Source organism: Callithrix jacchus, chromosome 10 (assembly GCF_049354715.1).
Source record: "Callithrix jacchus isolate 240 chromosome 10, calJac240_pri, whole genome shotgun sequence".
NCBI lineage: Eukaryota > Metazoa > Chordata > Mammalia > Primates > Cebidae > Callithrix > Callithrix jacchus.
In genome coordinates, this window is record NC_133511.1 from 44758289 (window position 1) to 44783443 (window position 25155).

Sequence of the window (25155 nt, forward strand, 5' to 3'; positions counted from 1 at the left end):
CAGTTGTGCTTGAATTGAGCTGCATAATGAAATTTCTCTTGAACAGTTAAATCATCTGTTTCTTCTGACTCCTTTCCACCTGAGGTTCAAAACCTCCAAAGTGAACCAGAGAAAGCTCCTTTTTGAGAGTGTTGCTATGTTGAGCCTGTGAACAATTACTCCTTACTTAATATTTTTCTAGACTTTTTTTTTTTTTTGAGACAGAGTCTTGCTCTGTCGCCAGGCTGGAATGCAGTGGTGTGATCTTGGCTGACTGAAACCTCTGCCTCTCAGGTTCAAACGATTCTCCTGCCTCAGCCTCCTGAGTAGCTGGGACTACAGGTGTGTGTTACCATACCCAGCTAATTTTTGTATTTTTAGTAGAGATGGGGTTTCATTATGTTGGCCAGGATGGTCTCGATCTTTTGACCTTGTGATCCACCCTCCTTGGCCTCCCAAAGTGCTGGGATTATAGGCGTGAGCCACCATGCCAGGCCTGTAGAGTGTTTTAACAATAGAACTATGGATTGTTCTTTATTGCTACATAGCATAAGAATCAAAGGAAAAGGCTCTGTGAGATTTCTTTCCCTAGAAAGGGGGTTTTTGGTCAAGCCATTATTAGGGTGTAATAGCTGAGTCCAGCACATGCTTTTAAGCTGACCGATGTTGTCCACCCTTATTCATGTATTGAAAGCACATGTACACACACACACACACACACACACAATCTGGCTCTGCCTTATACAGAGGAAGAATAGTCACAATTCTATCCCCTTCATACTCTGCTTTCTTTACCCTGCCATCCCCCACACAGCCATAAATACTAAAGCTCCTTTCTCTCAGGTATACAAGAATGGCTCCTTTTTAGCACATGTCTAAATAGAGACAAGTGGAAACTAGGGTAAGTATATGTTGTTTAGTGCTGCTTTTAAGTTCCTACTGATCCGCACCAGATGCTCTGCACATAGTTGTGTTTATGTGCATGTGTAAGGGGTAGGAGTGTCTATAGATGTTTGCTGAATTATGCATTATGGTTAGGAAATGGGTTAGGATGACTAAGAGTTGGGCAGATGTAGCTCAGTACAAAAGGTAATCTTTCCCATCCTTCAGAGTGTTTTTGGAGTTATAAAAGATATACTCCAGAGGCAAAATCCCAGAACATTAAGCAGGTGGTCAATAAACATTATTTTTCTGTCCTTTTCTCCTCTTAAAGTTCCTCTTACTTCAAGGATCTTGGAGTTTCTCTTCCTAACAACAACAAAAATAGCTCTCAAGAAAAGAGATCTGATATTAATTCACATCTTTGTATGAATATGCACTGCCCAGGCTCCTCCACTCTTGGATTGCATTTTAAGTCCTATATCAAATTGCAGACTAGAGGACTTTATCTGATGTTAAAGGAATTGTAGGAGTCAGAACAAAACTGGAGAGGTTATTTGGGAACAGAAGGGTTCTTCCTCCATGTTTCTAAATTGTGCCAATAAAAGTGTCCGCCTCTCCCCCCATGAATACAAAAAGGGATTCTTCTGATGTGTGATGAATACGAATGTTTATGTATGCATTCCATGTGGGAACAAGACTTAAACACAAGTGGATGGCAGCATGCAGCTTAAAAGCATGTGGTATGCATCTTCCTTTTGAGGCTAATAAATAGCTTGGCTATAATCCTTCTCAATATGGAAAGAAATCTCACAGAGCCTTTTCTGTCCATCCTGGTGCCAAGTAGAAAGAAGAACAATTCAGTGTTATTTTATTTAAATGGTTTGGAAAGCCAAAATAAGAATTTTTTATATTGCCTGTAGATTCAACATATCAGTCCTTGAAAGACAGAGCTTTCCACAAATTAATTTAAGATTGGAGTCACTTTTCACTGAACCATCATACCTTTCCAAACATATTTGTAAAGGTTTCAACACAATTATTATCTTATTGGCTTTCTCCAGTATTTTTCTTTGGGAAGGAACTGCTTTTATATAGGAAAATATCTTAATAAATCACTGGGGTTGAGAGGTTGAAAGCGTGGTACCCTGTGAACATAGACTAGCAGGAGACAATCAAAAGGAGAAGAAACAACAAAAAGAAAGAAAGAGAGAACACACAGTAAATCATCCATAGAAACAGCTCAGGTAGGAAAGGAGAGAGGGGAGGGTCTAGCAGCATGGTGGGAAGACAGCGTTCGAGTTAGAGGGTATCTAAAATACTTTTTTTAAAGACAGATATAGCTTATAAGGAAATGTCAGTTGCTTATGCTGCTTTCTATCTATTTTTGTACCCTCACAAACCTTCAAAAAGGCCCATTTGAGTGGATTTTTCTTAAAAATCAGAGAAAGAAGTTACCTTGCATACATGGTTCAGAGTGAGGTCAGCTTAAGATTCATGAACTGAACTGAAATTTAGTGTAAATTGTTCAGCTCAAAGGTGATCATGAGTGTGTAAGTTCCCTAGGGATTTGCACAAATTGTGGAAAGGCATCAAACTTTCCAGAGAACACAGAATGGGGGAATCAAGTCAGTCATATCTAAATTACCTGAATCATATCTTAAGTCATCATCTGAGTTAGAAATCATTTGTGCCAAGTCAGGACCACGTTGGTGTTCTGAGTTCCCTGACCCTAAATTTGCATTGCTAGACTGACTCTCAATGGTCTTCCAATAAATCTCAAGGAGGCTCTTGGAAGAACAATTGTGATTTTTAAAAAATAGTTCATCTTGTACATACTAGAAAGATGTGCCTTTGAATGAATTTCTCAGATTTAAACCTATTTTCCAAGTCTCCTGAGGTTAGCAAATGGTTCCTTTTCTTTCTGGCTTCTTTCAACTTTACACACCACAAACAAATCAAGATCTCTCTCGTTCACTCCAGATCCTTAAATGAAGATTTTGAAAAAAATGAGGGAGGAAAGGCAGTGAAAAGGGAAGTCGAGATGGACTTATTCCTGCTTGATTTCAGGATAAAAAGACTGTTCATCCCTGAAAATTCCACAGAGAATCAGAGGGAGGGAGAGAAACAAGTCCTTGTTTGTACAGAACTGTTCACAAATGTTACATCATGGGGTCAGATTCACATACTGGGTAAACCTTGAAGAAAAAAATTCCCAAGGGATTCCATAGTATGTGAAAGCAGGCCAAAACCTTTGTTACTTGTCTTTTTGTCCCATGAAACCCACACATCAACAGTTTTAAAACAGAAGAGGAGGATAGTTTGTACCTCTTGAAGAGCCACTCCAGATGTCTAGGTCCAACTATATTTATCTACAAATCTCTCTGGTTATTTATAGCTTCTTTTCCATAGCTTTAGGATCTTCAGTAAGGCTGAGACTTATGGGAGGTGTTTGAGATCCAGGAGACATCATACAAATGTGCACATGTTCTTACTAGTCTGATCCCATCCCCAAAGCCAAATAGGGTGGTGCAGTTTGTGTGGCTTATTTTTCATAGCTCTAGGAAAAACAAGTGAAGATTCAAAATCAAACATAACTGGGTCTGGCTAGTCTAGTAATAATTATTTAAATTACCTAAGTCATGGATTAACTACTAAAAAATAATTTCTGCTCACAGATCATACCTACCAGGACCAGATGATAATGACGATGATGATGTCAATATTTTTTGTGTTTTTACTATATACCAGGCACTACTCAAAAGACTTGACATACATTGTTTTATTAAATTCTCACAATAATCCTACATAGCAGCCCTTGCTATTCCTGTTGTAAAGATGGAGAAAGAAAGGTTCAGTAAGTTTAATTAACTTGTTCAAGGTGTTACAGCTAGTAGAGAAACCTGGAATGTGAAACTAGGAGGGTCTGACTTGACCATTGTCCTACAGTGCCTCTTTAGCAACTCAAAGCATGCCTCCTAGTTGAAGTGGAAAGCAAGGCTGCAGATAGAAATGAGGGTGATTCTCAATAAAATGATGCATTATGTAAGGGAATAGCCAGCATTTCTTCATCTCATGAAAGTTCCTTCCCACAGTGGAGCAAGGATGCTCTTGTTTCTTCCATCTTACCCCTTTCATCAAAACTGGCTGTCAAGTAAGAATTTAATATATTCATTCAAAGCAGGCAAACTAATAGGAGTGGTTGACTAGCTCATGGTAAGATTTGGAATCTCCACAGGGAGCAAAATCTTGAGACCAACAAATGAATCCACAGCAGCAGATTTTCAGATTTGCAGAGTTAAGGGAGTAAAAGAGTCATGTTTAAAACTTGGAATATGGGGAGTCAGTAGGGGGTGCTTTTTAACTCCTCAAATAAATGCAGTAGGTGAGGTCTTCATGCAACTGAATGTGCATTGTGAGTTGAAAACCTCTCAAATGTATCAGTATACCCATTCTGAGCTTCCAGTAGGCTGACTTTAGAAATTGCCCAACTTCTTTGCCAAGAAGGCAGAGCATGAGTTGGATATGCCTGAGTACTGTTCTGCCCCACAACCTCTTCAAAATAGTCTTTGAAATCTATGAGAAAGCATCAAAAAATGTCCTTAGGGGTACTAGGCCTGTTTATCTTGAAAAGTTTCTCTCAGACATCCTGGCAGGGGATGGAAAAATGGTTCAGCCACCCACAGTTCTTATGCCCTTGGAATTCTAGCATTTTATATTTGTTTGGGTCTATTCTTCTCTGGATGTCTTCCCTAACTAGGCTTAAAGACCCTTTCTCACAAACCTGCTATCCTTTTTTCTCCTTCTTCTAGTTTTCATAATGATTTGTTTGGTTTTTATAATGAGTTGTTTGTCATCAGCCAGAGAAGGGATAAATTCCCTGTAAATTAAATATGCGAAGAACACTTTCTTTCCTCATTTCCTCAACCTCAAGAAAAAATCTTCAATCTTAAAAAGGAAGAAAGAAAGAAAGAAAGAAAGAAAGAAAGAAAGAAAGAAAGAAAGAAAGAAAGAGAAGAACAGAGCTACTATTTCTGTGGGATCAAAGAAAAATAATCATGATTTCCTAATGCCTTAAACAAAACTTTGGGTCCTATGTATTTGTTCAGAAATTAAAACTCAAAGATCATTGATTGTATAATGCCTCTGTTTGTAAATAGCCTTAATCCACTTTACAATTCTCCCCGTTCTAAATTTGTGCTCCTATCTTCCAAGGCCCATCATTTTCATGAGTCACCAGTCGTGAGGAGTGCAAGTTTTTAAAGGCTGAGATCCAGCCAAACAGCGCCTGGGCTCCTCAGTGTTTACACAGACAGCCCTGGCTAGTCTAGTAATCATTGTCTTGTTTCCTTATAGAAAAAGCTAGAGAGGTACAGGGTAAACAGGGCAGCAACTGATATATACTGAGAATCTACTATGTGCTAAGCACACTGTTATGCACTTTAAAATTCAATCTTTGCCACAGTCCTATGTGGTAAATATTATTTCTCACTTTTTTTCACATGAAGAAACCAAGGTTTAAAGAACTGAGGTAATTCACCTAAGGAAAAAAGCTAAGGGTAAGGTTAAGGTCACGATTTCTAAGCTTTGTCCATCCCAACCCATCACACAGCTTCCCCACACTGCAGAGCCTTAGCCAAAGATGGCTTAGGGAATGAATGAATCATTCGAAAGGCCTCTGCCTGGCCATGATCCTAATATTTCTGCAAGACCTAACCAGCTAATGATGCCCAGAGCATGTGTCAGCTAAGCCCTGGGTCGGGATAATGTTTCTGGGCTTAGTTACAGTATGGAGTTCATTCTTGATTCATGAGCTGATGCTGAGCACTGTGTCCTCCAGGCTGGAGTTAACCTCTGGCACCACAGGATCATTGCTCTTTCTTTCATCACTTGGACTCAGTGGTTACTAATTCCTCCTAAATGAAGCAATTAATTGAAGTCTATTAAAAGAAATTTCTAAAACCAGTGATTGCAAAATCCATTAGCTACACAAAATTTGGAGAGAGAGTTTCCTTCCATTACCTAACTGGAGTTCCAGTGGTAAAGGCAAAATAATAGCAATAATAATCATCATAAAGAAGCAGAAGAAAGAAATTACAATAATCAAAACCCACCGAATGAGCTACTTTCTTTAGTCTACAGCTAACAATAACCAAAAAGGAATCAGCAACCCCAACATTCAAATCTCTAGAAGAGTGCCCTGTAAGAATTGATACAAAGTGTATGTGAGATCTTCAGCTGCTACTAGAAGTGGGGGTGAGATCATATAAAAGACTTCAATTTAAAAGACAACAGAGTAATTTCTGCCAGCACTCATACTTAGCAGGTGACAAGGGAGAGGAGCAAGAACTGATATCAATGTAGTTCCTTCTATGATCTAGGTATTATGCTAGGCAAGTTCATACATTTATGTTATCCTTGAATTCTCATAACAATCATCTAAGGCAGCTATTATGATCCGCATTTATACAGGACATGCATGATCATGAAAATTTTTAAAGTAATCTATTCTAGGATGAGTCCAATCACTTCAGGCTTCGTTGATATCATACAGCTCTGAGTAAAAGAACTTTGCAGTCATTAACCTCATCTAGACGTACAAGAGAAACAACTGGAGATCTATGTGATTCACATGCTGGATTGTTCAATGAACCTATGTGTCTATCGCCTCTTTTTTGCAGAGACCCTATTAAAAGGATGTATTTTCAAACAGCAAAACAGCCTCATACAATATAATGAATGTGAGAGAGCCATGAGAAATTATAATCAATGTGTAGAATTCAGAAGGTGGAAGGAATAATGTCAAGTAGTGAAGCAGAGAGGAAAAAGACATAACCTTGAAAAGTGGGAACTTCAGCTTGAATGTGAGCAGGATACTGCAGCACAGGAAGTAGCTGACCTACCTGGCAAAATCAAGAAGGGCTCTGGATTCAAAAAGGTGGGTGGACAAAGGTAAGCTGAAGTCAGTCAAAGGTTTATATATAGAAACAGTTGGCCCTAGCCATACCTTTCTCTCGCCTCCACATGCTACATAAATCCAGGTCCTTGCCCATAAGCAAAATAATTGCAGTGTTCTCTAATGGAATAGAATGTTCTGCTTGGGGAGGAACTAGGGTAGCCAGCATGGGTGTTGGTGACCTAGCATAAGGCCCTCCTCATTCGTTCCCTGGGGCTCTCTACCATCATGGGAGGTCCCATAGCACTCAGCTTAGAGAAGGTCTACCAGTGGACACACCTACAGGCATACACAGAGCTCCTGGGCAGTCTGCTTATTGCTCATTTTGATATCTGAAGAGACAACCAAAAATTGCCAGACATTTGAGGAAGCACTACAACAAGAAAGAGAAACACCAAGATAAACTCAACAGCTATTCCCTAGAGGAAAAAGAGAACTTGGGAAGTAGAAGAAGACTTACAAAACAAAACTTACTTAGTGTACAGAGAAGTACTGAAGAATTTGTGGCATGGACAAAACAAGAAGAGAATGCTTTATTTTTTTTCTCAAAAAAGTATAATTGAAGAACAAAAAGGATTTTTTTTTAGAAATTAAAAGTATTCTGACGAAACTGAATATTCAGAGTAGATGGAGCATAAACCCAAGTTGAGGAAAGTTTCTAGAAAATAAAACAAAGAGAAGGGAGGAGTTAGGAAGAAAACATAAACAAGAAAATAAGAGGTATTAAAGATCAATCCTAGGAAATTGGACATTTCATTAACTATAATTTTAGAGAAAACAGAGGTAACAGAAGGTGGGAAATGATCAAAAAAACAAAATAAAAAATTTCCCAGAGACGATGAGAAGTTATCTTTAAATATAAAGAGGTTACATGGTGCCCAGCATAATAAACAAGGTGTTATTCATACAGTATGGTAAAATTTCAGAAAACCAAAGATGAAGAGAATAACTTACACCTTGTCAGAGACAGAGAGATGGAGGAAAACAGGAACTAGGTCCTCATAGGTCATAGTGTGAAGCTATTAGCCAAAACTCTAAAGTCTACAACAATTGAAACAACAATATAGGCATATTATTTAGGATAACCAACAGAGGACATAAAATCAGGGACCATTAAATATTAATTATCTCTGAGGAGCAGGATTCAGAGGTGACTGGGCCACAGGATGGGATTGTGAATTTTTACTGTCAGTGTGCAAGCATTACTTTGAATACATATCTGTGTCTATGTCATCAATATCTATATCCACACATATAAAATAAATAAAATAAAAATATGTATATCAATATATACTAGAGTCAATATATCATACAACCTAAATATTACCTAAAATACCACATGTAGTTATTATATATATTACATATTATCTGTGTATGTGTCTTTAAAAGTAGTATTTGCAGCTATATGTTTATTACCCATTGAGAATAAACCCATTAAGCATTGTTTCTTACATCGAACACCTAAACAAGGTTTAGTCTTGCCAATACACACTGCAGTACACTCATAATTATTGATAAATTTAATACAGTTATAAAATCATATCCTGAAAAGGTCTCCTAATGGCCTAGAAAATAAGCCTCCTACCAATACAGCTTCAAATAGTCAGTGGTTCCTAGCACTTTGGGAAGCTGAGGTGGGCGGACTGCCTGAGCTCAGGAATTCAAGACCAGCCTGGGCAACACTGTGAAACCCTGCCTTTACTAAAATACAAAAAATTAGCCAGGTGTGGTGATGCGCACCTGCAGTCACAACTACTTGGGAGGCTGAGAACCCAGGAGGTGGAGTTGCAGTGAGCCAAGATTACACCACTGCATTCCAGCCGGGGTGACAGAGCAAGACTCCATCTCCAAAAATATGTATATATGTAGTCAGTGGCTTAGACTGAGCCAACAGACTTTTTAAACAGTTGGTTGAAAAAAAAAAAGTTGAAAACACTCGTGACTTTCTGATCTTAGCTGGAATATTTTTTAAAACCTTGACTTCAGCAAACCTGTTTGTGTATATAGGGAGTGAGCCATAGGCACTGTAGAACATTTGGCTCTTCCTGCTGCTAAACATGCTGGGAGAAAGAAGCTTCTGGAAGCTGGTGGAATTATTTTAAGCCATGACGAATCCCTTTACAAGAGGAAAGCGAAATCGTTTTCTAGTTGGCCCCTTTGCAGCATGAAGGATCGGTCTTATGCAGGAGATGCCACCAGGTAATGTATCAGAGTCCTTGCTTCATGGTAGAGACTAGAAAATTCTGATCTATGGGATCGAAAACATTTGGCCAAAACTAAAGACTATAATAAAGTAGAAAGAAGAAAGTTAAGCAAATGCATGAGAGAGAAAGAAAGCAGGAGTAAAAAAGATTAGATTCCTGCTCAATATATGAGAAATGCAGACGTGCTATATAATTCCAGCGAGCGCTGTATTCATCGGGCTGCACCAGCAGCTGTTTGGGGCTTAGGTTGCCATTGGTGGTGTTTTTCTAAGCCAGCTACCTTTTCATTGACTATGTGAAAAGCATTCCTCGGAATTAAGGCACGGTGCAGACTATGCTAAATTACAGAGGATAATTTCCCTGGAGGCAGATGAGCTACAGAAAGATAAAACCAGGGACTCCCGAGAAAAAGTATTAGTGGGGAAATGAAGAGTGCAAGGAGATGGAGTAGACGGCACTGGTCAGTGACGTAATAATTCAAAGACTGCAGGTGAAAAACAGCCTCCTGGGATGGGCCCGTTCATCATGCACTCAGTCAAGAAAGGAGAACAAGGGCCGGGCGTGGTGGCTCAAGCCTGTAATCCCAGCACTTTGGGAGGCCGAGGCGGGTGGATCATGAGGTCAAGAGATCGAGACCATCCTGGTCAACATGGTGAAACCCCGTCTCTACTAAAAAATACAAAAAATTAGCTGGGCATGGTGGCGCGTGCCTGTAATCCCAGCTACTCAGGAGGCTGAGGCAGGAGAAGTGCCTGAACCCAGGAGGCGGAGGTTGCGGTGAGCAGAGATGGCTCCATTGCACTCCAGCCTGGGTAACAAGAGCGAAACTCTGTCTCAAAATAAATAAATAAATAAAATAAAAAAAGAAAGGAGAACAAGATGCCAAATACTGTGGTGAAATTGTTTTTCTGAGAGAGGAGCTGCTATAAGGCCAGATGCTTTGGGATAGAAGGAACAAGAGGCAGGAGAGCAAGCCTAGATTCAGAATGAGATGCGGATTCCAGCTCAAAGTATTACTCCCAGGTATTGAAGGGAAAACCACCAAGGTGATGGATGCTTCTGATATAAATGCCTTCATGTTATAAGATGATTAGTTCAAGCTTATGTATCAGGCAAAATTATAGATTCAGTAATAACGTTCTTTTTGGTCTGAAGATTTTCCCTACGGGTAGAGGATAAGAATATAATGAAGGGGAGAACATTAGGGGAAGCCACCCTAGGCACAATTCTGAAGGTGAACTGACCTTATGACCTAATTCCTGCCCCCTGGTGTTCATACCATGTATAATCCTGTTCACTTACATGTAGGTGGGACACACTTCCACCTGTGACTTGCTTCTAGGCAATGGACTCTGGGAAAGTTGGTGGTGCCACTCCCAGGATTACTTTAGGTTATTTATGTAAGACTCCATCTTAGCAGACTGGAGCAAGAGGTTCTCCTTTCTGGCTTGTTGAAGTAAACCAATGGCTTGTTAAAGGAACTACAGGTGATCTCTAGGAAATGTAGGGAAATTCTAGGACCTGAGGTCATTCAGCCATAAAAATATAAGTTTTGCCAGCAATGGGAATGAGTTTGGACATGGCGTCCCCAGTTAAACTACAGATGACAGCACAGGCTGGTTGAACCCCTTTTCTGCAGCTTTGTGAGAGCCTGAAGCAGAGGACTCACCTAAGCCATGCCCAAACTCTTGATGCACAGAAACTGTGAGATACTAAATGTGTGCTGGTTTAAGTCACTAAATGTGTAGTACTTTGTTACACAGCAATAGGAAACTAATACATAGGGGAGAAGCAGGTGAAAAAGAATGATGTATGGTGTCCAATAACCTCTAAACCACAAATAGGAAAGTGGTCATGATGCCAGGTGTCACTATTAAATTACATTAAGACTTCCCTGATGTTCATGGTCCAAAGCCTACCTAATGTTAAGCTCTTGTCACCTCTGAATGTTCCTACTTTCCTCGAGATAGAATCCATTTGTTGTACTAGTGACCCAAGGATGACAAAATGTATTGTTCCCAGTTTTTCAATATGAAAAGTTGCCCTTTGCAAAGTTGTGAAGGAGGAAAATTCGTTTTCCTACTCTTTTGATAGTTTCTATTCTCATGCAGAACCTTTCACCCAAAGGACATAAATAGCCTCTTCCTACCCACTATTGCCTTACCCTATGCTCTGTACCCTTTTGAATTACCTTCTTTAAATCTTGCTGGTTTCTGTTTCCTATTCCTCAGATCCTTCCTGGTATCAAAGAATCCATGCTTACTGTAACCATGAGACACCAGCTTAATGAATCATCTCACCCTGACAGCATCTGTATTTTTTCACAGATGTCTTCAAAACCTTAACCATCAAGGAACTTAAGAAACTGATGAGCAGATATATGGTCTAGGCAAGTCTTCCAGGGCTCCACAAACCACATCACTCAGGGACAATAGGAAACAGAGCTTTCTATTCTCTTAGAGAAATCTGCTTTGCATTTCCTTCCCACTGGAGGCCTCTTGTCGGTTGGAGCCCATGCTAAGTGGCCATTGTGTGTATTCCAGAAGCAGTAACAGCAGCATCTGTGTAGTGCCTCCCAGGTATCAGACTTCCCCCATGTGGAAAGGGCTTTGGACAACTTGCCTTATCAAAATACATTACTTACATCTGAGTTCTTTTTAGAATTCACCATTAATTTATAAAATTTCTGAGCTGCAGTGAAATGTGCCTTCCTTATGGAAGAAATAGGAGAAAGCCAGGCAGTAGTCCCCCCTTACCCATGGGGGATACATTTCAAGACCCCCAATGGATGCTTGAAACAGATGGTAGTACCAAACCCTTATTATCCTGTTTTTTCCTGTACACACATACCTATGATGAAGTTCAATTTATAAATTAAGCACAGCACTCTCGTGCTTTGGGGCCATGATTAAGTAAAATAAGGGTGACTTGAACACAAGCACTGCTATAGTGCACAATCAGTCTGATAACCAAGATGGCTGCTAAGTGGCTAATGGGCAGGTAGGGTATATAGTGTGGATATACTGGACAAAGCGATGATTCACGTCCAGAGAGGATGAGGCAGGATGGAGTGAGATTTCATCACACTACTCAGAATGGCATGCAATTTAAAACTTATGAATTATTCATTTCTGCAATTTTCCATTTCATATTTTTGGACCGCAGTTGACTTCGAGTAATTGAAACCACAGAAAATGAAACCACAGATAAGGCGGGGACTACTGCACATGGAGCCCAACCACAGACTTGCCGGGCTTCCAGGAGGAAATGGAATCTCTATACCAGGGAAGGCCCCCTGAATCCTTCTCCAGGGAAGACTCAGAGAAGTTTTTTGTCACACAAGAAGATTCAGAGTTTTCCACATAGACAATATTCTCTTGGTCTCCAAGCCCTGTGCAACCTGCTCCATCTGCCTGAAATGTTCTCTTTGTCTCTTTGAATCCAGATTCAGTTTAGATGCATGTACACCTGGACCCCTTCCTTGACTGGCTCCAGGCTGGTTAGCGTGCCTACACTGAACACTCATGGAAACTACAATAATGATATTTAATACGCTGTCTGGGAGGGATCTGAATTGCCTTCCTTTTCTACCAAACAGCAAGATTCTTGAAGATGTGATCCATATCATATTATTTTTTGTTTTGTTTTGAGATAGGATCTTGCTCTGTTGCCCAGGCTGGAGTGCAGTGGCAACATCCTAGCTTACTGCAACCTAAGACTCCTGGGCTCAAACGATCCTCCTGCCTCAGCCTCCCAAAGTGCTGGGATTGCAGGTGTGAGCTACCATGCTCTGTTTATTGTTTTATCTGCAGAGCCTAGCATGGGTCTGGCAGTAACTAAATGGTTTATAGATGAGAGAATGAATGAATGGCCAGATAGGAAGTGAGGACCTGATCTCGTCAGACTCTGAAAATAAGCGAGAAATAAGAAAAAGATGATGAGTCCACATTTTTTTTCCACAGCTGAAAAAAAGGTGGTTTTATTAGGTGTTCTACATTAAGATCAATCCTCAACTCATCTATTCTATCCTGTCCCACACAATTATTGGGCAACAAAGCCATTTTATGACATTTTCCAAAAAGGAGTGGGGGAACCACTCAGCTGAGGGCAGGAGGCCAGGATTTTATTAACAGAAATGTGGGTGAGAGAAAGTTTTATTAAGTAGTAGTATAAGTAGGTTTCATCTTCATGGCAGTTTTGATTTTTTTTAACAGTTAAAGTATGTTAAATATTTATCTGTCATATGCTTATACTTTGATGTTGGTAAGACCTACCCCTCCATTTCACTTCCTGTAATATGTTATCATTTATGGCTATTAAAAATCATGTTATGTGATTAATTTTGTGTGTCTTAAGCTACATATATTCAGCAAATGTTAAAGTTGTATTAAAATACAAGTAGCTAGTGAGTTTTTCACTTATTTAAAAACAAAAAGAAATTTCCTTTCTCCCTCCTGGTTGCTTTTCTTTCACTGCACTACTGGCATGAGTGCATGGGAAAGGGCAGCCCTCAGCCCACCCCCGGTGAGTAGGACCAGGACGCAGGGGTGGGTGCCCTTCCAAAGATGGCTCTGCACAGCACTCTCCTCCCTTCTCGCCTGCATCCTCCTCACACCCCTCCAAAGTACCAGGGCCTCTGTCCTCACGACAGTGCATACCCTATCCTTTCTCCCCAAGAAGTTCCTCCTGATTGGCAAATATTTTTCTTACTCACAGGGACCGACATGCCTCAAAGGACAGCCCACACCAGCCTTTACATGGAAGACCATATCTACTCCCCCTGGACACCAGCTCACTTTTCCTAGATCTCCAATCCTCCTACAGTGGATTAAAGTCTAGAGTCTAAACTTTAAACTCACTGCCCCGATCTCCAGTCTTCCAGTTTCTTCTACAGAATTTTGAAATTTAACTTGTGCTTAAACCATGCATCTAAACCATTCTGTTTAAGGTTCCCAATGACCTCCTTCTCATTAAAGGCAGTGGCCAAACTTTCCCCATTCCTTATCCCCCTCAATATCTGTCATGTTGGAGTCTAGATACCAGGGATCTGGGCCCCACGTGCTCTCTGGGAAGACTGAGGCAGAGTTTTAAAGGTGCAGCTATCTTAGGAATTCTCCATTGGTCCAAGCTCCCACTGCTTCTAGATGTGGAGCCCCTTCCTATCACTTCCAAACACACTTCTACCTCAGGGCCTTTGCACCAGCTGTTTCTTCTGTCTGGAATGCCCCTCCTTTACATATCTGCATAGTTGATTGTCTCACTTCTTCCAAGTTTTTGCTGGCCCTATTTTCCATGGCAATGCTTTCTACTTGGCTGTTGCTCACATGGGCTGGGCTTCAGTTTCCTGTTCTAATCCAACTCATTGCTTTCCATCTTTCAGAAAGTGCTCACTATTTCTGTTGTACTGAGAGTTCTCCTTCTATTTTGAATCAGAATCTTGCTCTGTCACCCAGGCTGGAGTGCAGTGGCACGATTTTGGCTCACTGCAACCTCCACCTCCTAGGTTCAAGTGATTCTCCTGCCTCAGCCTCACGAGTAGCTGGGATTACAGGTGCCTGACACCACCCCAGGCTAATTTTTGTGTTTTTAGTAGAGATAGGGTTTTGTCACATTGGCCAAGCTGGTCTCAAACTCCTGACCTCAAGTAATCCATCCACCTCGGCCTCCCAAAGTGCTGGGATTACAGGTGTGATCAGCCCCCTTCTATTTTTGAGAGCAATGATACACATTTTTATTAATTAAAAAGTACCTCTATTATAATTTTTGTGGACTTAGTGTGAGAAAGAGTTTGTCATCTTGAAAACTGAGAAAAACTTGAAGGAGAGGAGAGAGTTAACTATGTGGCTATCTAAAGAAAGAACATTCCAGACAGAAGAAACAGCTGGTGCAAAGGCCCTGAGGTAGAACTGTGCTGGACAGGAATAGGCAGGGGCCCAACTATAGAACAGAGTCACCAAGGGAGAAAGATGAGCTCATAGAGGGAAGGCAGCAACCAGCTCCAAGGAGGGCTTCAGCATGCAGAGTCTTGAGGCGTGTGTGCGTGTGTGTGTGTGTACTTTGGCTTTTACTCTGAGGAAGATCAGAAGGTATTGGAGTTTTCTAGCAGAAAAGTAAAATGATCTAACTTAATATTTTAAGATAATAACTCTCACTGCTATGTTGGGAATAGACTCAAAAGAGAAAAATTGAGTTGCTAGTTCAGAAATCCAAGTGTGAGATCTTGGTGGCTCAGACTGCAATGGGGGCAACAGCTGAGGTAGGAAGTAGTTGGACTGTGGATTTACCTTGATGGTGAAAGCAATAGGAGTTCCTGCTTGCTGGGATCAGGAGAGGGAGTCCAGGATGATTCCAAGGTTTTTAGTGTGAACACTGGGTCAATGAATTACAGGTAAATTAGAAGTCACTCTTGACAATAAGGAAAACATTGGATACAATGTTGGCCTAGCATATGATGCAAATGCTTAAAAAATTACATACTCCAGCCAGGCACAGTGGCTCACGCCTGTAATCCCAGCACTTTGGGAGACTGAGGTGGCTGGATAACAAGGTCAAGAGATCGAGACCATCCTGGCCAACATGGTGAAACCCTGTCTCTACTAAAAATACAAAAATTAGCTGTGTGTGGTTGCACACGGCTGTAGTCCTGGCTACTTGGGAGGTGACGCATGAGAATCGCTTGAACCCAGGAGGTGGAGGTTGCAGTGAGCTGAGACTATACCATGGCCCTCCAGCCTGGTGACAGAGTGAGACTCTATCTAAAAATATTACACACTCCAAATCCATCTTTCACAACCCCAACACAATATCAGACAATCTATAAGGAAAACTCTCATGGGTCTTTTTAGTTGTTTTGAAAAACAGGTTACTATTGGTTATTTTAAAATGAATGAAAATCAATTAGGTTTGTTTGCAGGGATAGAGAAATTGCTTGCACTCTATGATTATGCTAGGACCTGGCACCTTCTGTAACTCAAATAAGGAAAGGTCTTCCTAGGAAGGATTCCAGACTAGCTGGCTGCAGGTTCTGTCTTTTCTCCCCAGACTCACTCTATGCTGCTGGCAAGTTTCTTAATTGATGCCTCCATTTTCCCACCTGCAAATTGAGGGCCAGATGAATGATACTAAAGCTTTGAGGCCCTTTCAGGAAGGTGTTCTGTAATGTCAATGTCTTATTAGAGACCTTAAGAAGAAGGTAGCTTCCTTCTCCTGATTTCTGGGAAGCTAGCTGCAAATCACTGGGATTTAATGAGTTAGCAAGACAGTGTGTTATTTAAAAAGCAATGAGATCAGTGCTTCCACATCAATAAATGTGTGTGACTGCCCCAGGAGAGATGTGCCTGCCTACATTCATCAGCCCATAAAGGTGACTATGTAGGCATGGGGCTTGAGCTTAGGTCTTCTGATTTGTGACCCTGCTATCAGAGGTCTGCAGACTGTCTCCTGGCTGCCTGACCTTGGGGCAGGTGGGATGAGCTGTAGTTTCTCCACCAGCCTGGATCCTCCTTCCAGGGCCCATGAATCTCCCGTGGGGTAGTGAGGTAATGCTTAGATCAGCACACCATGTTTCTTGACATGACCCCAGGCAGTAGGGTTATTCTGTACATAAAAGGCAGACAGCTCACTCTGTTAAAAAGCACTCTGCCTACCGACTGATGACTGGTGAGAAGGATGGATTCAATTCCTTGCCTTACACTGTCCACAGCTACTCCCGCCAAGCTCCTGGGGCTTTGGAGGGAAAGGGGGGTCAACTGAGCTAATTATTTTTTAAGAACTCTCACCAATCTCCCTGCTCAGTGAATTTCAAAGCTCAAGGCACAACCTCTCTAAGTTCCAGTGTGACTCCAATCAGATTCTTGAAAGGTAGTTTCTGCAAGAGAAAACAAGGCAAATAGGATCAATCAGCTCTGGATCTGACAGGAATTCCAACACTCTCATCGAAATGTGGATGGACCTGGCCAACATGGTAAAACCCTGTCTCTACTCAAAATACAAACATTAGCTGGGTATGGTGGTGGGCACCTGTAATCCCAGCTACTTGGGAGCCTGAGGCAGGAGAATCACTTGAACCCAGGAGGCAGAGGCTGAAGTAAGCCAAGATTACACCACTGCACTCCAGCCTGGGGGACAGTGAGACTCTGTCTCAAACATACACACATACACACACACACACACACACACACACACACACTTGGAGTAGAGGAATCCTTGTAAGCAAAATCGCATAGTTAACAAAAGTTCCACACACAGTTCTTCAGCATGTTCACCCTCATTACAGCAGCAATATAAGTTGCTGAAGTGCAGTGGTCCAATCTCGGCTCACTGCAGCCTTCGCCTCCCAGGTTCAAGTGATTCTCCTGCCTCAGCCTCCCTAGTAGCTGGGATTACAAACACCTGCCACCACACCCAGATAACTTGTATTTTTCTAATACTTGGTGTCCAAATGTAAAAAAAAAAAAAAAAAAAAAAAAAGGTGTGATTTAAGCTCTCAAGAAAATTACAGTGAGTGTCATGGAAAGATTATAAACTGAATGTCCTGTGAAATAATTCTAACTTTGTCACTTAATTAATTAGTTATGTTGGGCAAGTTATTTAACCACTACACGCCCTGGTTTCTTTATCTGCAAAATGTAAAACAATAGTGTGAGACCTGGTATCCATAGTTTCCCAATAGACCCCCTACTGAAGGTCTTGATGCATAAGATCAGACCTATATGGGCTTGCTAATTATCCTACTTATGTCTTTCCTTCTCTTGCATCTCTCTCTGTGGTAAGAATGTAAGTTTCATGAGGGTACTAAATTATATAAGCAGTACACCATTAGCCTGAGGCTATCTCTGTACTTTGAGCTCCTACATAATGAACTGCAATCTAACTTGGTACATAAACAAACCAAAAGCTAACTTAAGACTATAAAAAACAGCCAAGGTTCATCCAGTCACAGGCAGCTAACTCATCACATCATGGCCAAGTAAGGTGAATGCCAGCTGCAGACCATCAATCAGGTGATTTCTCTACTGTGTTTCTGTGTCCAGCCTGTGAAAGCTCATCACTCAGACTGCTGGGTGGAGCTTTCTGAACCTCTCCTGGTTCGGAATATTGCCCAATTCATGAATTGTTCTCTGCAGAAATAAACTCTGCTAAATTTAATTTATCTGAAGTTTGTCTTTTAACAAGGGCAAGGACTTGGCTCGATTCACCATTTTACCCTCAGCAACCAGAAGAGTAATACCTCCTCTTATTTTACTATTTAAAAATAACTTTAAATATTTTTTTTCTTAGTTAGAAAGAAAACCAAGGTATGGAAGTTTATTAGTCATTTGTCTATCATTATAAATTACATAATAAAATAATTTGACACTTAGCAGAAGTTAGCCAATAGGGATATAGATATGATGAGGCTGTGGAAGGAGGGAGAAACTTTTGAACATGGATCAATTAAAGAGGAAAGGTAGGACTTTGAACTGTAAAGGGCAGCATCAGTTTCTTAATGGCAAAAGAGAGGATGACTCAGGACACAAGATGGGGCCCTGAAAGAGAAAGATGGAGGCCAAAGATCAGCCTTACCTCCTTTGTTATTTTACTGAAAGTCCTGAAAAGGGTACATGGATGCCAACCAAATCATCCCATGTGTGCTTCCTTCAAAAGTCTGGCTCCTCCTTTATCATTCTTAGGTGTGTGATAGCTATTTATTAAATTATTTGCAGTTGGAGGGAAAAGCTAACTGGAACATCAGCACTTATACGCCACATGCTCAAGATCAAATTGCATGTGGGGGAAAATCCATTAATTCAATAAGCATTTTTAGAGTACCTACTCTATTCCAAGCAACACGCTCTTAGTAAATAAAGCCCAGTCCCAGGTAGCTTTTAAGGAACTCAGAGTCTGGAGAGGGGAAAATGACAGAAAAAAATGAGTCATTGCAATGGTAGTACACACTCCTCTTCAACACCTTGATCTTGGGTAGATTTATCACATCCTCTAAACCTCCTACTCAACATTCCAACGCAAGGCAAGCTCTTTAACAAGGGCATCCAGGAAGGTAAGAAATCCAGATATTTATTCTTAGTGGCTAAGGAATTGGGCATGACAGAGACCTGGCTTCAAATCCCAGCTCTGCTCCTTGCCAGTCATGTGATCTTGGGCAAATCACTTCTTACAACCTATTTTGTCATCTGTAATAATATATATGTTCTTGTGAGGTGCAAATGAAATAGAGTAGATAGAGAAATGAGGATAGGGACTGATAGGTCCCAGAAGTGTCTGGTACTGCTGTCCTGTGTTCCTCAGCTCTGATGAACTAACCAATATGGGAAACATGCTGATACCCTCTGAGAGAGCCAAAAACATCCACTTTTAGCAGATATTTTGTAGTCAGGGAGTTTGAGGGAACAATGGGAGGAGGACAGTGGGCAGAGCATGCTGATCTGGGATCCGAAGAATGCAGCACAGCTGGGGGCAGTGGGATCTCAGGCATCAGGAGTGCAGATTGACAAGCAGCTTCTAGAGGCAGGGACAATACATCCTGGAACCATGTAGACAACCTGGAGGCCAGGGGCTGAGCTTCAATAGCAATCAACATGGGCTAGGTGCTGCCAATAGAAAGGGGAAGAGGACCCTGCCCAAGTTCACCAGCTCCTCGTTCACTGGGAATAATGAGCACATACAGGTTTGTTTACATAATATGTTAAGTGTAGTGACATAGTGTATACAAGTTTACTCAACTCATTTTTTTAATGCCTGCAGTATGAGTAATGATAATACCACCTACCCTAGAGGGTTGTTGTGAGAACTAAATGGGAGATATAATGCATACAAATATGTGTACATAATACATATACACATACATACACACATATAAATGCAATTCATAAATTATGTACTGCTGGAGAAATATTAGTTTATTAATAATTAATCATTCATTTTTGTGTAGGCTCTGAGGAAAATCATGGGACTTACATTTCTCTCTATCTTTGAATAGTGCTGAGCCCAGCTTTAAACACATAGTGGGTCTTCAATAAATATTTGTTAAAATAAATATAATCAAAGTCCAGTCTCTCAAGTCATTAAAACTTTCCCTTTCTTCATCTATGGCCATGTCACTCTGAATGCACCTGATCTTGTCTGATCTCAGATGCTAAGCAAGGTCAGGCCTGGTTAGTATTTCGATGGGAGACCACCTGATAATACCAGGTATTATAGGCATTATAAAAACAGTAAAGTTTCCCTTTTTCCTGTTAATTCCAGTTTGTGCAACTCTTTCCTCCTGAGAGCTATTCTTTGCAAAATACATCTTCTGGTTTCCTATGTGCATGAATAGGTACCTTTCCTACAGGCTTTAGCAAAAGCATCAAGTCCCTCCAAAGACAGAATTTGGCCTGGGGCAATTGCAGTGGCAAGTTCTCCGCTCCAAAGATCAGCTGTGACCAGAGGATTACCTGGGGATTAATAATTGGCTGTGAGAAGCTGACAACCAGACCCAGCCTAAGAAATGCAGGGCACTGCACTTTTCACTCTCATTGTATCCTGAAAAAAAAAAAAAAACATCTAAAATGGTAAAATGTTTTGCCCACGAAGGGATTATATGAGGAATCAGAACACATGTATAAAAACAATCCGACTGGCTCAGGTTTCTGGAAATACATTAGAAGAATTTCTTTAAAATAAGCTCTGCTTTCTATACAGTCTGCCTGTGGGCATAAATAGCTTTACAATCAGTTTGTTTTGACTACAGATTCAATAGTACTATAGAAAGAAAAAGTGCTCTCACTTAGAACTAATCATTATAATTATATTACAATCAGGTTCTGATGATCTGATCCACGATTTTTAAAGGTATGTATAATGAGATTATTTTGTGGATGCTGAGACCCTATTTTCCATCTGTGGCTCTGTGGCTACTTTCATTAATTGTGTAATTCAAAGCTTCTTTTTTGACTTAATCAATTTGCCTGAAGTAATGGGAATTTTTCTGTAAGGATACATCTGCATGGGCACTAAGAAAAGATGACAACTCAGTTTCAGGAAGAATAGGTACACTTGATTCAGTTGGGCTCACGGGAACAAGAACAGAGAAGTCATCCATACCTTAGAGATTTTTTGAGACTGACCTTTTCATTTCTCTTCATGATATCTCTAGTCTCTCTCTCTTCAACTTGATTATCATGGAGCCATCTGTAATTCATCATATCACACTCAGTTTCAAACATCTCTAACCAACCTCCTTGTTCTTCTGAGAGAATCTGATCAAGTGGGCTTGTTTTGTATCACATAGGACACTGGCTAGTTTATTGGTTGGCAGGCTTTGGGTCTGGTGCTTGTCCCTGAAAACAGAGATATAGTGATTGAAATATGGTAAGCAAACCGAGTTACATGGTCAAAGGCTCCCTTTTCAGGAAGGACTATATACAGGCTTCTCAGAAAGTTTCAGTGGGACTGAGCCCCATATGCCCCAGGAAGCAATGCACTCATTTACTCACCCTGTGGTGGCTTCTTTCCTTTCTCTACTTTACTTTCCCCACGTCCTCATTTATGCTTCCTGACGTTACCTCCCAAAAAACAATCTAGATTCAAGTCTTCGTCTCACAATCAGCTTTTTGAGGAAAGCAAACTAAAACAAAAAGACTGTAAATATGAGAGACAATCTTCCCTAAACTAGCTTGTCTTCAAAGTCACCATAAGACCTTCAAAAAAGTACAGACTCCTGGCCTCCACAACATGAGTCAGAATCTTTGGATCTCAGAGATCTCCATTCGTAAAAGCATTTAAGGGAACTCTGACAGTAAGTCAGCCTGGGAACTACAGTAATACATAATCACATCCCAAAGTTTTTAAAACAATTTCTATTATTTTATATCAGTTAATCAGCCATCATTTATACACATCGAAGCCTAGAGATGCGTTTTGAAAAAAGTAAGTTGGTGGTGGTGGTGGCTGGTTGGTATACCTGAATATTTTTTTCACCTTTGTAGCAATTCATTACCGAAAAATAAAAGATAAAGAATTAAAATAGGGCTGGGCACAGTGGCTCATGCCTGTAATCCCAGCACTTTGGGAGGCCGAGGCGGGTGGATCACGACGAGGTCAAGAGATCAAGACCATCCTGGTCAACATGGTGAAACCCTGTCTCTACTAAAAAAAAAAAAATTAGCTGGGCATGGTGGCGCATGCCTGTAATCCCAGCTACTCAGGAGGCTGAGGCAGGAGAATTGCCTGAACCCAGGAGGCGGAGGTTACGGTGAGCCGAGATCACGCCATTGCACTCTAGCCTGGGTAACAAGAGTGAAACTCCGTCTCAAAAAAAAAAATCAAAATAATGTTACTTAGAAAGCAAGTCATAAGAAAACCTTGGGCATTTACCCTATGTGAGGTTCTTCTGAATCCTGCTTAAATATCCTGCTTAAATTTCAAGATATAACATTTTCTACCATCTCTACCCTGTGTGCCAAAATGAAATTTTCCTTCCTTAATGCTCCCAGAGCACTGTGATTGGATATTCACTTACAGCCTTTCCACTGAGTTTTGTTAGTTATTTGCTATAGTCAGTAAGACTAATATGCTTGATTCTGAACTATTTGAGGACACTGTTTTTGCCATTTTAAAATTTATCTTGGAAACCTGAGTTCTTGGCACATAGCGGAAGCCAGTAAATACTAAACTTGTGATTTAAAAAAATATAAATCCAGGCCAATCAATCCTCTGCTTAAACCTTCTTTGGCTTACTGTTGCATTTGGGATAAAATATAAACTCTTTAACATGAATTAAAAGTTCTACATAAGAGGACTTCTGGCTTCCATGTAGCAAGTAGAAATTGGAGTCACTCCCACACTTACCAGAATAAAAGACTATGTAATCTTTAGAACCATAAACCCTCTTGAACTCATCAAAGAACTGAACCCATCGAAGTAGCAGGGCAACCATCCTGAAACCTAAGACAGGTGCCTCCATGGACAGATGAGATGGGAGCTCTGGCCTACAAACAAGTTAGTCAGAAAAATTTGGTTAAGTTGAATATTTAAACAAATTATAAAAGGCCAAGCTTGAGCTAACATTATTACTTTTATTTTTAACAACCTCTAGTCCAGATGAGCTAACATTAGATTACAGATCTCCTAGTAGCTGTAGACACAAGCAGAATTTGCAACCATTTGCAGTTTTCTTCCCCTCAGCTCTTACTGAGTGTTCACGTGAGAGATGGTGAAGGTTTAGGGAAGAAAAACACTAGATACTGAAAGAAAGAAAAGCACGAGACCACTCCTGAATGGTTCTTGTTCCCTGTCTCCCCTATAGCACAGAAAACCCTTAAGCTTCCGATGAAAGCATAACAAACTCTGTCACCCTCAGGGCACAGATGAAGACCCTTTGCAGCTGGGGTAAAAACAGAGAAAATATTTACCTCTCAGGTAAGGGTAGGAAAATGTCCTGGGTCCAGAACAGGGCCTCAGAGATCATTTACCAATGAGGAGGGGCAGGATAACCAAGAAGCACCTACCACTGAGACCCAGGAACACAGTGTCTACCTGAGACTGAGGCTAAACTAGAACAAGAGAAAACACCTACATCCTAGCCCTTAAACAAGACTAGAAAGCACTAAAAAACAAGCAACAGCAGCCTACTGTTGGGTGTGATGCTGGAGCATGGAGAAAAGCTCTCTCCTCAAGGCATAGGGTCACAGGGAAAATCTAAAGCTATAGATAGAAGAGGAGCATTGAGAAAAACCCTCCAGAAACTAATCCCTAACCCTAAACACAAAATAATGCTAGATGAATTTGAATGAAGCCTCTGCTACACTGAGGGTAAACACATCACTAACAAAGCCAACATAACTCCTGATTAGATTATTTCAACCCTCCACAGTTAATACTTAGTAAAAGATGAGTTATGCCTATTTCCAAGGACAAATATGATTTGTCACACTCTCTTCTTTCCTACATAAGATGTCAGGCTTTCACCCCAAATTATGATTCACACAAAGAACCAAGAAAAAATACACCATCAAGAGACAGAGTTATCAGCAGAACTAGACTCAGATACCTGAATTATCAGACAGGATAACAAAACTAAATATGACTAATATGATAAAAACTGTAGTTTAAAAGATAGATAACATGCATGAACAGATAGGTAGTATCAACCAAGAGATGGAAGTTGTAAGAATAAATGAAATGGAAATGCTAAAAATAGTAAATGTGGTAACATATACGAAGAAAGCCTTTGATAGTCTCCTCAGTTGCCTGGAAAAAACAGGAAAACAATCAGTGAACTTGAAGACAGATCATTAGAAATTACTCAAGTGAAATACAAATGAAAAAAATATTTTTAAAAAATAGAGTATTCAAGAACTATGGTACAATATCAGTCCATGTAACTGGATCCTAGAAGGAAAGGAAAAAAAGAAGCAATATTTGAAGACATATTGAGAAAGTTCAAACATTAATAAAAGATACCAAACCACAAATCCAAGAAGTTCAGAGAACACCAAGCAAGATACATTAAAAACACACACACACATGCACGCACGCACACATGTACACACACACACAGCTCTAGGCATATCATATTAAAATGTCTAAAAAACAAAGAAAAAGTGTTAGCCTTTAAATCATCCAGTAAATACACATGTGTGCATGTGTGTCTGCACCCACCCCCCCCCACACACACACACTCTAACACATATAAGGAACAAATTTTAAAAATTGCAGCAGATTTCTTGTTAGATCTCTTCAAGCCGGAGGACAGTGGAATGGCATCTTTAAAGTGTGTTTAAAAATTTACAACCTAGAAAATTTTTTACACAGCAAAAATATCTTTCAAAAATGGAGTAGTAAAGATATTTTCCCAAAAAAAATTGCGACATTTGTTCAAGAAGACCTGCACTAAATGAAATGCTATAAGTTCTTAAGGAAGAAGTATAATACAGACAGAAACTTGGGTCTACACAAAGAAAAAGTAATGTAAGTGGCATTAATGGAACTAAATGTAAAATTGTTTTAATTGCTCTGAAAAATTTCTGACTCTTCAAAGTAAAAATAATGGTAACAATTGTGTATTTATACTACAGTTGGCCCTCTGTATCCATGGGTTCCATATCCATAGATTTAACTAATTGTGGATTGAAATATTTAAAACAATAAAAATTA

The 25155-nt window shown here is 40.3% G+C and overlaps 1 long non-coding RNA gene and 1 pseudogene across 1 annotated transcript; one reads left to right on the top strand and one right to left on the bottom strand.

The window, feature by feature from the left end:
• Positions 1-2329: 2329 nt before the first annotated feature.
• Positions 2330-24303, bottom strand: LOC144577939 (uncharacterized). Its single transcript, XR_013522774.1, has 4 exons — positions 21126-24303; positions 16797-16885; positions 3548-3685; positions 2330-3418 (listed from the first exon to the last, which is right to left on the bottom strand). It is a non-coding gene; the product is annotated as an uncharacterized LOC144577939 (long non-coding RNA).
• On the top strand, positions 20102-20220 carry LOC118145844 (5S ribosomal RNA; annotated as a pseudogene).
• Positions 24304-25155: the final 852 nt, after the last annotated feature.